Source organism: Acinonyx jubatus, chromosome X (genome assembly GCF_027475565.1).
Source record: "Acinonyx jubatus isolate Ajub_Pintada_27869175 chromosome X, VMU_Ajub_asm_v1.0, whole genome shotgun sequence".
NCBI lineage: Eukaryota > Metazoa > Chordata > Mammalia > Carnivora > Felidae > Acinonyx > Acinonyx jubatus.
Window position 1 is genome coordinate 70,697,021 of NC_069389.1, and position 13,373 is coordinate 70,710,393.

Below are 13,373 nucleotides of genomic sequence, written 5' to 3' on the forward strand. Positions count from 1 at the left end.
TGAAGAATAGCAGATACCCAATAAACATTAGCAGTGTTCTCACTCTCTCCATGAAAATCTTCATTTTCTTAAAGAATATTCTTTAATATTATTTTTTTTTATTTTAATTGCAATGTACTTAACATACAGTGTTATATTAGTTTCAGGTGAACAATATAGTGATTCAAAAATTGTATACATTACTCAGTGCTAATCATGCTAACTGTACTCTTAATCTCCATCAACTCTTTCACCCATCCCCCACCTACCTCCCTTCAGGTAAACATCAACTTGTTATCTGTAGTTAAGTGTCCCTTTCTTGTTTTTTTTTCCTCTTTTTTTATTTGCTCATTGTTTTTGTTTCTAAAATTCCACATATGAGTGAAACCTTATGGTACTTGTCTTTCTCTATTTTGCTTAGCATTATTCTCTACTTCTCTCCATGTTGCTGCATGTGGCAAGAATTCATTGTTTTTTATGGCTGAATAATATGCCATTGTATATATGTTTTATATAATATATATATATATGGTATTTTTGGTATATATCTTTTCATTTGATTACTGGATCATAGGGTATTTCTATTTTTAACTTTAAAAAAACTGTGTGTTTATTTATTTTGTGAGAGAAAGAGGGAGAAGGGGAGAAGCAGAGAAATAGAGAAAGAGAAAGAATCTTAAGCAGGCTTTGCATCATCAGCACAGAGCCCTATGTAGGGCTTGAACTCATGAACAATGAGATCATGACCTGGGCTGAAATCGAGAGTTGGATGCTTCACTGACTGGGCCACCCAGGTGCCCCTGAAGAGTTGCACGCTCTTCGGACTGAGCCAGTCATGTTCCCTGACATCTTAACTTTTTAATAAACAATGCAAATCCCTTTATGAACTTAATCCTATGTATCTTTTTACCTTTATCTCTCCCACTGTTGCGTTCCTCTTCACACTCTATGTTCCAGCCATAAACAACTATTTGAGTGTTCCTGAATGTGCCAGATGTTGTCAAGCCTCTGAATCGGTTAATAATGAAGCAGCCCACCGTCGTTTGACTCCTTAACTCCTAATTGTCCTTCAAAACTAACTTTGAGAACATTCTCACTTAAGATGCCTTGCCTGACCCTGTTATCATCTCTGAATAGCCCCAGTCTACTACACACACACACACACACACACACACACACACACACACATTTAAAAAATATATTTATCTGTCTATTTTGAGAGAGAGAGCACGAGTAGGGGAGTGGGAGAGAGAGTGGCGAGAGAGAATCCTAAGCCAGGTCCACGCTGTTTGCACAGAGTCTGATGCAGGGCTCAATCTCCCAAATCATGAGATCATGACCAGAGCTGAAATCAAGGGTTGGACACTTAAACCAACAGAGTCACTCAGGTGCCCCCTCCACACACACACACACACACACACACACACACACACACACACATTTACATAAAAGTACCTTGTGTGCATATCCGTGACACCTACATATTATCATATATTATATTTTATCTATTTTTGCCTATTTCCCACATTGGATATTAATACCTTTGAGGGCAAAGAATGCATCTTATTTATCTTTGTATCCCTGGTCCTAGCATAATTTCAGACATAGTGGGTATTCAGTAAATGTTTCAACAAGTGTAATTGTTGAGATCAAAATATACCATGCAATAACTTTAATGACATATAATATTCCTAGATATTTTTAAATGAGGTAAATTTTCCCCTCCATGAATCACTTCTTAGAAATATATGTAGTAAAACAAAGTTAAATGGGCAATTTGTAAAATAAATTGTAAAAATTTTTGCTGGATAATCTTCCATTTCTCACTGGATCATAATGTGTACCATTTGTTTGTTGATAAATTTGTAGATTAGTTTCAGTTTTTGACTATTGAAAAAAATTATAACTGTTCATGTTCAAGTCTTTATGTTGTCATATAATTTCATTTTACACTGGGGAAGTAAATGCCTAGGTGTAGAATAGCTGGGTCACATGGTAGATGCATGCTTAAATTTATATAAAATCACTAAATTGCTTTCCTAAATGATTATAACATTTTATGTTACTACCAGCATTGTATGAGGGTTCCATTTGCTCCGCAAAAGAATCCTTTTTATACTCAGGCCTCCACTGGTAAATAACTTGTATAACAAAAAGGAACAACTAAAACCATCACTTACTTAGAATGTGAATTATATTGCTGGTTGATGGAATGCTCTCCAAGTGTTAATTATATCCTGTGTGTTGATTGTTTTTTTTCAAGTCTACCATATCTTTGATGATTTTATATTTATGGTTCTATCAATGATCAAGAAAGAGTTGTTGAAACCTTTAACTATAAATGTAGATTTGCCTTTTATTTTTTTGCATTTTGTGTTTGTTTTCTTTTGTTGCTGTAACATATTACCACAAACGTAGAGTTTTAAAGAAAACACAAAGAAATTATCTCATAGTTCTCTCTGGTCAGTGGTCCAGTTTGTCTTGGATGGTTTCTCTGCTCTAGGTTTAACAATGTGAAAATTAAGGTATTAGCTAGACTGGTCTCTGCTTGAAAGATTTTGGAAAGAATCCACATCAAGCAGCATTAATTTGTTGGCCAAATTCAGTTCTTTGTGTTTGTAGGATTAGAGTCCCCATTTTCTTGTTGACTACCAGCAAGGGGATAATCATTGCACCCAGAGGCTGCCCACCTTCCCTCTTATGTTTTCCATGCAACCTCCCTCCAGCAATGGTAGATCAAGTCCTTCCCATGTTTTCCTTTCTGTCATCTCCCTCTGACTCTTCTGTTTCTTGTACTGCTTTTTTTTAAAGCGTTATTTATTATTGAGAGACAGAGAGAGACAGAGCATGATCATGGGAGGGATAGAGAGAGGAAGAGACACAGAATCCGAAGGAGGCTCCAGGCTCTAAGCTGTCAGCACAGAGCCCAATGCGGGGCTCAAACTCACAACCCGTGAGATCATGACCTGAGCCAAAGTCGGACGCTTAGCTGACTGAGCCACCCAGCCGCTGCTCCTGTACTGCTTTTAAGGGCTCATGTGACTACACTGAGATCACCTGGATAATTCAGAATAATCTTCCTTTTTATTATCTGCAGACAAATAAATTCAATTTCATCTGAAAAGTCCCTTCACAACAATACCTACATTAGTATTTGATTGATTAGCCTAATATTTTTGGCTATTTGAAGTTTTTTTTAACAGCTCACTGATGCATTCTTCACTTTTAGGGGGATTTTGGACTATTTTTTATTTTGAATATTTTTTATTTCTGTGACTTCAAATTCACTGAATTTTCTTTATCACTTTCCAATCCAATGTAATTTTTCACCTTACACATTTGGATCTCTGAAAGTTAGATTTGGGTCATTTTCTTTCTATTTTTCAGGTGTCCACTTAACATGTCCAATCTTTCCTGTACCTCATTGGGTGGTAGTTATTTTTTGTATTTTTATAAGTCTTCTTTACATTATTTTGTGATGCAGTTAAGATTTTTGGAAAAGTTTGATGCTTTTGAGTCTTGCTTTGGAAACTTTTTTTTGGAATATAGATCTCCACGGGGTTATGGGCTAAATGGTGATGGACATTAAGGAAGGCACTTGTTGGGATGAGCACTGGGTGTTAGATATAAGTGATGAATCACTGGGTTCTACTTCTGAAACCAATACTATGCTGCATATTAACTAACTTGAATTTAAATAAATAATTTTAAAAAATTAAATCAATAATTAAGGAAGAGAAATAAAAGACACCAAAGAAATACAAAGAGTTATAAGCAAATATTATGAAAAAACATGTGACAACAAATTGGACAACCTGGAAGAAAAAAGATATTCCTGGAAACTACAAATTACTGAAACTAAATCAGGAAGAAATAGAAAAACTGAACATACTGTTTACTAGTAATGAAATTAAATCAGTAGTCAAACTGCTCCCAACAAACAAAGTCGAGGACCAGATGAATTTGCAAATGAATTATAACAAACATTTAAAGAGTTACTACTTTTCTTCCAAAACTATTCTGAGAAATGGAAGAGGAAGGGAACATTCCAAATTCATTCCATGAGGCCAGCATTATCCTGATACCAAAATCAGATAGACACTACAAAAAAAAAAAAAAAAAAAAAAGACACAAGCTATTTATGATGCAAATAGATGCAAAATCTTCAATAAAATATTAGCAAATTGAATCCTATAGTACATTATAAAAAGTCATTCACCACAATCAAGTGGTAGTTATTTCAATGATGCAAGGGTGGTTCAATATTTGAAAATCAATCATGTGACACATCACATAAGAAGAGAAAACATGAAATCCATATGATCATTTCAGCAGGTGAAGAAAAAACATTTGAGAAGCTACAACATTCATTCATGATAAAAAACCTCAACCAAGTAGATTTACAGGGAACATACCTAAACATTAGAAAAGCCACATATTAAAAACTCATAGCTACCATCATACTCAGTGATGACAACTGACAGCATTTCCTCTAAGATCAGGAACAAGACAAGGATGTCCACTGTTCCCACTTTTATTCAACATAATATTGAAAGTCCTAACCATATAATCAGATAACAAAAAAGAAATAAAAGACATTCAAATTGGTAAGAAAGAAGTAAAATGTTTACCATTTACAAAAGACATGATAATATGCATAGAAAAACACTAACAACTCTACCAAAAAACTACTAGAACAGATAAATCATTTATGTGTGTATGTATGTATGTAGATATGTATGTATTGTTCCAAGATTTTATTTAAATTCAAGTTAGTTAAGGGGCGCCTGGGTGGCTCAGTTGGTTGAGCATCCAACTTCGGCTCAGGTAATGATGTCATGGTTCCAGATTTCGAGCCCCTCATCAGGCTCTGTGCCTGACAGCTCAGTGTCTGGAGCCTACTTCTGATTCTGTGTCTCCCTCTCTCTCTGTCCCTCCTTCACTCGCACTCTGTCTCTCTCTGCCTCTCAAAAAAAAAGAAACATAAAAAAATTAAATTCAAGTTAGCTAACATATACTGTAGTACTGATTTCAGGAGCAGAATTTAGTGATTCATCGCTTAAATATAATACCCAGTGCTCATCACAAGTGCCTTCCTTAATGCCCATCACCTATTTACCACATCCACCACAACATACCCTCAAGCAACATTCAGGTTGTTCTCTATTGTTAAGTTTCTTATGGTTTGCCTCCCCATATGTTTTTATCTTATATTTTTCCCTTCCTTTCCCTTATGTTCATCTGTTTTGTTTCTCAAATTCCACATATAAGTGAAATCATATGGTATTTGTCATTCTGTGACTGATGTTTTTTTGCTTAACCTAATACACTCTAGTTCCATCTATGTCATTAAAAATGCAAATATTTCATTCTTTTTGATGGCTGAGTAATAGTCCATTACACACACACACACACACACACACACACACACCACTTCTTTCTCCATTTATCAGTTGATGGACATTTGGGCTCTTTCCATAATGTGGCTATTGTTGATAGTGCTGCTATTAACATTAGTGTGCATGTGCCTTGCTGAATCAGTATTTTTGTATCCTTTGAACTGCCCAGCAGTGCAATTGCTGGGTCATAGGGTAGTTCTATTTGAAACTGATTGAGGAACCTTCATACTGTTTCCAGTGTGACTACACCAGTTTGTATCGCCACCAACAGTGTAAGAGGGTTACCCTTTCTCCACATCCTCACCAATTTCTCGTTTCCTGTGTTGTTAATTTTAGTGATTCTGACAAGTGTGAGGTCGTATTTCATAGTGGTTTTGATTTGCATTTTCCTTATGATGAGTGTTGTTCAGTATTCTTTCATTTCTCCGTTAGCCATTTGTATGCCTTCTTTGGCGAAATGTTTGTTCATGTGTTCTACCAATTTCTTAAATGGATTATTTGGGGGATTTTTGGTGTTGAGTTGATAAGTTCTTTATAGATGTTGGATACTAGTGCTTTATCCAATATGTGATTTGCAACTGTCTTCTCCCATTCCGTGGGTTGCATTTTAGTTTTGTTGTTTCCTTCACTGTGCAGATGCTTTTTATCTTGATGAAGTCCCAATAGTTAGTTTTTACTTTTGCTTCTCTTGCTTCCTGAATCATGTCTAGTAAGAAGTTGCTGTAACTGACATCAAAGAGAATTCTGCCTGTGTTCTCCTGTAGGATTTTGATGGTTTCCTGTCTCACTTTTAGGTCTTTCATCCATTTTGAAATTATTTTTGTGTATGGTGTGAAAACGCTATTCAGTTTCATTTTTTTTGCATGTCACAGTCCAGTTTTCCCAACACCATAGAGTGTAGTTTCTCCATTGGATATTCTTTCCTGCTTTACCAAACATTAAATGACCATTTACATTTGGGTCCTTTTCTGGGTTTTCTAATCTGTTCCACTGATTTATGCATCTATTTTTTTTTTGTGCCAGTACCACACTGCCTTGATAAATATAGCTTTATAATACAGCTTGAAATCCAGATGTGCGTTGCCTCCCACTTTGCTTTTCTTTTTCAATATTACTTTGGCTATTCAGGTTCTTTTCTTGTTCCACAAAAATTTTAGAATTATTTGCCATAGCTCTGAGAAATGCGGCTGTTATGTTGATGGGGATTGCATTGAATGTGTAAATTGCTCTGGGTAGTATAGATATTTTCAAATAATTGTTCTCTCAATCCATGAAAATGGAATGTTTTTCCATTATTGCATCTTCTTTAAATATCTTTCATTAAGTATTCTATAGTTCTCCAAGTACACATCTTCTACCTCTTTGGTTAGGTTTATTCCTAGGTATCTTATAGTTTTTGGTTCAAGTACCTGGGATTGATTCCTGATTTCTCTTTCTGTTGCTTCATTATTGGTGTTTGGAAATGCAACATATTTCTGTATGTTGATTTTATATCCTTCAATTTTGCTGAATTTATGTATCAGTTCTAGAGAAATCTTGGTGGAGTTTTTTGGGTTTTCTACATACAGTATCATGTTTTCTGTAAATAGTGAAAGTTTGATTTATTCCTTGCCAATTTGGATGCGTTTTATTTATTTTTGTTGTCTCATTGTTAAGGCTAGGACTTCCAGTACTATGTTGAGCATTTAACAGTGAGCATCCCTGTCATGTTCCTGACCATAGGGGAAAAGCTGTCAATTTTCCCCCATTGAGGATGATATTAGCTGTGGGTCTTTGTATATGGATTTTATGATGTTGAGATATGTCCCTTTTATCCTTACTTTCTTGAGAGTTTTTATCAACAAAGGATGCTGTATTTTGTCAAATGCTTTTTCTGTGTCAATTTAGAGGGTCATATGGTTCTTATCCTTTCTTTTATTCATATGGTGTATCACGTTTATTGATCTGTAGATATTAAGACATCCCGGAAGCCCAGAAATAAATCCTAGTCAATTGTGGTGAACAACTCGTTTAATGTACTGTTGGATTCAATATGCTGATATTGTTGAGAATTTGCATGCAGATTCAACAGGTATATTGGCCTGAAATACACCTTTTTAGTGGCATCTTTGGCTGGTTTTTGAATCAAGATAATTTTGGCCTTATAAAATGAGTTTGGGAGCTTTAGCTCCATTTCTATATTTTGGAACAGCTTTAGAAGAGCAGATATTAACTCTTCTTTAAATGTTTGGGAGAATTCCCCTGGAAGCAATCTGGCCCAGGACTCTTGTTATTTTGGGTGATGTGTGATTACTGATTGAATAGTTTGCTAGTTATGGGTCTGTTCAAATTTTCTATTTCTTCCTGTTTCCCTTATGGTAGTTTGTGTGCTTCTAGGAATTCGTCCATTTCTTTCAGATTGCCCCGTTTGCTGACATATAATTTTTTATACTATTCTCTGATAATTGTTTCTATTTCTGTGGTGTTGGTTGTGATCTCTCCTCTTTCATTTGTGATTTTATCTATTTGGGTCTTTTCTGTTTCTCTGTTTTTCTGTCTCTGTCTCTCCATCTCTGTCTCTGTCTCTGTCTCTGTCTCTCTCTCTTCTTATTTGACAAGTCTACTTAGAGTGTTATCAATTTTGTTAATTCTTTCAAAGAACCAGCTTTAACTTTCATTGATCTGTTCTACAGTTTTGTTGTTGTTGTTTCTATAACATTTACTTCTGGCCTAATCTTCATTACTTCCCTTCTTTTGTTGGCTCTAGGCTTTATTTGCTGCAACATTTCTTTCAAAATATTACCCCCATTTTTTGTGGATTGCATATTTTACTGATTGACTTTGGAGTTGTTCTCCTTTTCTATTTCTTTTAAATTTCTTTACACATAGTTTATTTATTTTTCTAAATATGAAATTTATTGTCAAATTGGTTTCCATACGACACCCAGCGTTCATCCCAACAGATACCCTCCTCAATATCCATCACCCACCCTCCCCTCCCTCCCACCCCCCATCAACTCTCAGTTTGTTCTCAGTTTTTTTTCAATATATGAAGTTTATTGTCAAATTGGTTTCCATACAACACCCAGTGCTCATCCCAAAAGGCGCCCTCCTCAATACCCATTACCTACCCTCCACTCCCTCCCACCCCCCACCAACTCTCAGTTTGCTCTCACGTTTTAAGAGTCTCTTATGCTTTAGCTCTCTTCCACTCTAACCTCTTTTTTTTCCTTTCCCTCCCCTAAGGGTTTCTGTTAAGTTTCTCAGGATCCACATAAAAGTGAAACAATATGGTATCTGCCTTTCTCTGTATGACTTATTTCACTTAGCATAACACTCTCCAGTTCCATCCATGTTGCCACAAAGGACGATATTTCATTCTTTCTCATTGCCACGTAGTACTCCATTGTGTATATAAACTGCGATTTCTTTATCCATTCATCAGTTGATGGACATTTAGGCTCTTACCGTAATTTGGCTATTGTTGAGAGTGCCGGTATAAACATTGGGGTAAAAGTGCCCCTATGCATCAGTACTCCTGTATCCCTTGGGTAAATTCCTAGAGTGCTATTGCTGGGACATAGGGTAGATCTATTTTTAATTTTTTGAGGAACCTCCACATTGTTTTCCAGAGCGACTCCACCAGTTTGCATTCCCACCAAGAGTACAAGAGGGTTCCCATTTCTCCACATCCTCGCCAGCATCTATAGTCTCCTGATTTGTTCATTTTGGCCACTCTGATTGGCGTGAGGTGATATCTGAGTGTGGTTTTGATTTGTATTTCCCTGATGAGGAGCGATGTTGAGCATCTTTTCATGTGCCTGTTCGCCATCCGGATGTCTTCTTTAGAAAAGTGTCTATTCATGTTTTCTGCCCATTTCTTCACTGGGTTATTTGCTTTTTTGGTGTGGAGTTTGGTGAGCTCTTTATAGATTTTGGATACTAGCCCTTTGTCTGATATGTCATTGCAAATATCTTTTCCCATTCCGTTGGTTACCTTTTAGTTTTGTTGGTTGTTTCCTTTGCTGTGCAGAAGCTTTTTATCTTCATAAGTTCCCAGTAGTTCATTTTTGCTTTTAATTCCCTTGCCTTTAGGGATGTGCCAAGTAAGAAACTGCTACGGCTGAGGTCAGAGACGTCTTTTCCTGCTTTCTCCCCTAGGGTTTTGATGGTTTCCTGTCTCACATTCAGGTCCTTTAGCCATTTTGAGTTTATTTTTGTGAATGGTGTGAGAAAATGGTCTAGTTTCAATCTTCTGCATGTTGCTGTCCAGTTCTCCCAGCACCATTTGTTAAAGAGACTATCTTTTTTCCATTGGATGTTCTTTCCTGATTGTCAAGGATGAGTTGGCCATACGTTTGTGGGTCTAGTTCTGGGGTTTCTATTCTATTCCAGTGGTCTATGTGTCTGTTTTTGTGCCAATACCATGCTGTCTTGATGATGACAGCTTTGGAGTAGAGGCTAAAGTCTGGGATTGTGATGCCTCCTGCTTTGGTCTTCTTCTTCAAAATTATTTTGGCTATTCGAGGCCTTTTGTGGTTCCATATGAATTTTAGGAATGCTTGTTCTAGTTTCGAGAAGAATGCTGGTGCAATTTTGATTGGGATTGCATTGAATGTATAGATAGCTTTGGATAGTATTGACATTTTGACAATATTTATTCTTCCAATCCATGAGCATGGAATGTTTTTTCCATTTCTTTATATCTTCTTTAATTTCCTTCATAAGCTTTCTATAGTTTTCAGCATACAGATCTTGTACATCTTTGGTTAGATTTATTCCTAGGTATTTTATGGTTCTTGGTGCAATTGTGAATGGGATCAGTTTCTTTATTTGTCTTTCTGTTACTTCATTGTTAGTGTATAAGAATGCAACTGATTTCTGTACATTAATTTTGTATCCTGCAACTTTGCTAAATTCATGTATCAGTTCTAGCAGACTTCTGGTGGAGTCTATCGGATTTTCCATATAAAATATCATGTCATCTGCAAAAAGTGAAAGCTTAACTTCATCTTTGCCAATTTGATGCCTTTGATTTCCTTTTGTTGTCTGATTGCTGATGCTAGCATTTCCAACACTATGTTAAACAACAGCAGTGAGAGTGGATATCCCCGTCGTGTTCCTGATCTCAGGGAAAAAGCTCTCTGTTTTTCCCCATTGAGGATGATGTTAGCTGTGGGCTCTTCATAAATGGCTTTTATGATCTTTAAGTATGTTCCTTCTATCCCGACTTTCTCTAGGGGTTTTATTAAGAAAGGATGCTGAATTTTGTCAAAGGCCTTTTCTGCATCTATTGACAGGATCATATGGTTCTTATCTTTTCTTTGATTAATGTGACTTATCACATTGATTGATTTGCAAATGTTGAACCAGCCCTGCAGCCCAGGAATGAATCCCACTTGATCATGGTGAATAATTCTTTTTATATGCTGTTGAATTCGATTTGATAGTATCTTATTGAGAATTTTTTTATCCATATTCATCAGGGATATTGGCCTGTATTCTCTTTTTTTACTGGGTCTCTGTCTGGTTTAGGAATCAAAGTAATACTGGCTTCATAGAAACAGTCTGGAAATTTTCCTTCCCTTTCTATTTTTTGGAATAGCTTGAGAAGGATAAGTATTATCTCTGCTTTAAACATCTGGTGGAACTCCCCTGGGAGGAAGCCATCTGGCCCTGGACACTTATTTGTTGGGAGATTTTTTATGACTGATTCAATTTCTTCTCTGGTTATGGGTCTGCTCAAGCTTTCTATTACCTCGTGTTTGAGATTTGGTAGTGTGTGGGTGTTTAGGAATTTTCCATTTCTTCCAGGTTGTCCAGTTAGTTGGCATATAATTTTTCATAGTATTCCCTGAGAATTGCTTGTATCTCTGAGGGATTGGTTGTAATGATTCCATTTTCATTCATGATTGTATCTATTTGGGTCATCTCCCTTTTCTTTTTGAGAAGCCTGGCTAGAGGTTTATCAATTTTGTTTATTTTAAAAAAAACCAACTCTTGGTTTCGTTGATCTGTTCTACAGTTTTTTTAGATTCTATATTGTTTATATCTGCTCTGATCTTTATTATTTCTCTTCTTCTGCTGGATTTAGGCTGTCTTTGCTGTTCTGCTTCCATTTCCTTTAGGTGTGCTGTTAGATTTAGTATTTGGGATTTTTCTTGTGTCTTGAGATAGGCCTGGATTGCAATGTATTTTCCTCTCAGGACTGCCTTCGCTGCATCTCAAAACATTTTGTTTGTTGTATTTTTATTTCCATTTGTTTCCTTATATTTTTTAAATTTCTTCTCTAATTGCCTGGTTGACCCATTCATTCTTTAGTAGGGTATTCTTTAACCTCCATGCTTTTGGAGGTTTTCCAGACTTTTTCGTGTGGTTGATTTCAAGTTTCATAGCATTGTGGTCTGAAAGTATGCATGGTATGATCACAATTCTTATATACTTATGAAGGGCTGTTTGTGACCCAGTATGTGATCTATCGTGGAGAATGTTCCATGTGCACTCGAGAAGAAAGTATATTCTGTTGCTTTGGGATGCAGAGTTCTAAATATATCTGTCAAGTCCCTCTGATCCAATGTCTCATCCAGGGCCCTTGTTTCTTTATTGACCGTGTGTCTAGATGATCTATCCATTTCTGTAAGTGGAGTGTTAAAGTCCCTGCAGTTACCACATTCTTATCAATAAGGTTGCTTATGTTTGTGAGTAATTGTTTTATATATTTGGGGGCTCCTGTATTCAGTGCATAGACATTTATAATTGTTAGCTCTTCCCGATGGATAGACCCTGTGATGATTATATAATGCCCTTCTTCATCTCTTGTTACAGCCTTTAATTTCAAGTCTAGTTTCTGATATAAGTATTGCTACTCCAGCTTTCTTTTGACTTCCAGTGGCATGATAAATAGTTCTCCATCCCCTCACTCTCAATCTGAAAGTGTGCTCAGGTCTAAAATGAGTCTCTTGTAGACAGCAAATAGATGGGTCTTGTTTTTGTATCCATTCTGTTACCCTATGTCTTTTGGTTGGCACATTTAGTCCATTTACATTTACATTCAGTGTTATAGAAAGATATGGGTTTAGAGTCATTGTGATGTCCGTAGGTTTCATGCTTGTAACAATGTCTCTGGTACTTTGTTTCACAGGATCCCCCTTAGGATCTCTTGTAGGGCTGGTTTAGTGGTGACCAATTCCTTCAGTTTTTGTTTGTTTGGGAAGACCTTTATCTCTCCTTCTATTCTAAATGACAGACTTGCTGGATAAAGGATTCTCGGCTCATATTTTTTTTCTGTTCATCACATTGAAGATCTCTTGCCATTCCTTTCTGGCCTTCCAAGTTTCAGTAGAGAGATGGGTCATGAGTCTTATCAGTCTCCCTTTATATGTTAGAGCACGTTTATCTCTAGTGCTTTCAGAATTTTCTCTTTTTCCTTGTATTTTGCCAGTTTCACTATGATATGTTGTGCAGAAGATCGATTCATGTTATGTCTGAAGGGAGTTCTCTGTGCCTCTTGGATTTCAATGCCTTTTTCCTTCCCCAGATCAGGGAAGTTCTCAGCTATTATTTCCTCAAGTACACCTTCAGCACCTTTCCCTCTCTCTTCCTCCTCTGGAATACCAATTATGCATAGATTATTTCTCTTTTGTGTATCATTTAGTTCTCTAATTTTCCCCTCATACTCCTGGATTTTTTTATCTCTCTTTTTCTCAGCTTCTTCTTTTTCTATAATTTTATCTTCTAGTTCTCCTATTCTCTCCTCTGCCTCTTCAATCCGAGCCATAGTTGTCTCCATTTTATTTTCCAGCTCATTGACAGCATTGTTTAGCTCCTCCTGGCTGTTCCTTAGTCCCTTGATCTCTGTAGCAAGAGATTCTCTGCTGTCCTTATACTGTTTTGAAGCCCAGCGACTAATTTTATGACTGTTATTCAAAATTTACTTCCTGTTATATTGTTTAAATCATTTTTGATCCGTTTGTTAGCTGTTGTTATTTCCTGGATGTTTTTCTGAGTGGAATTCTT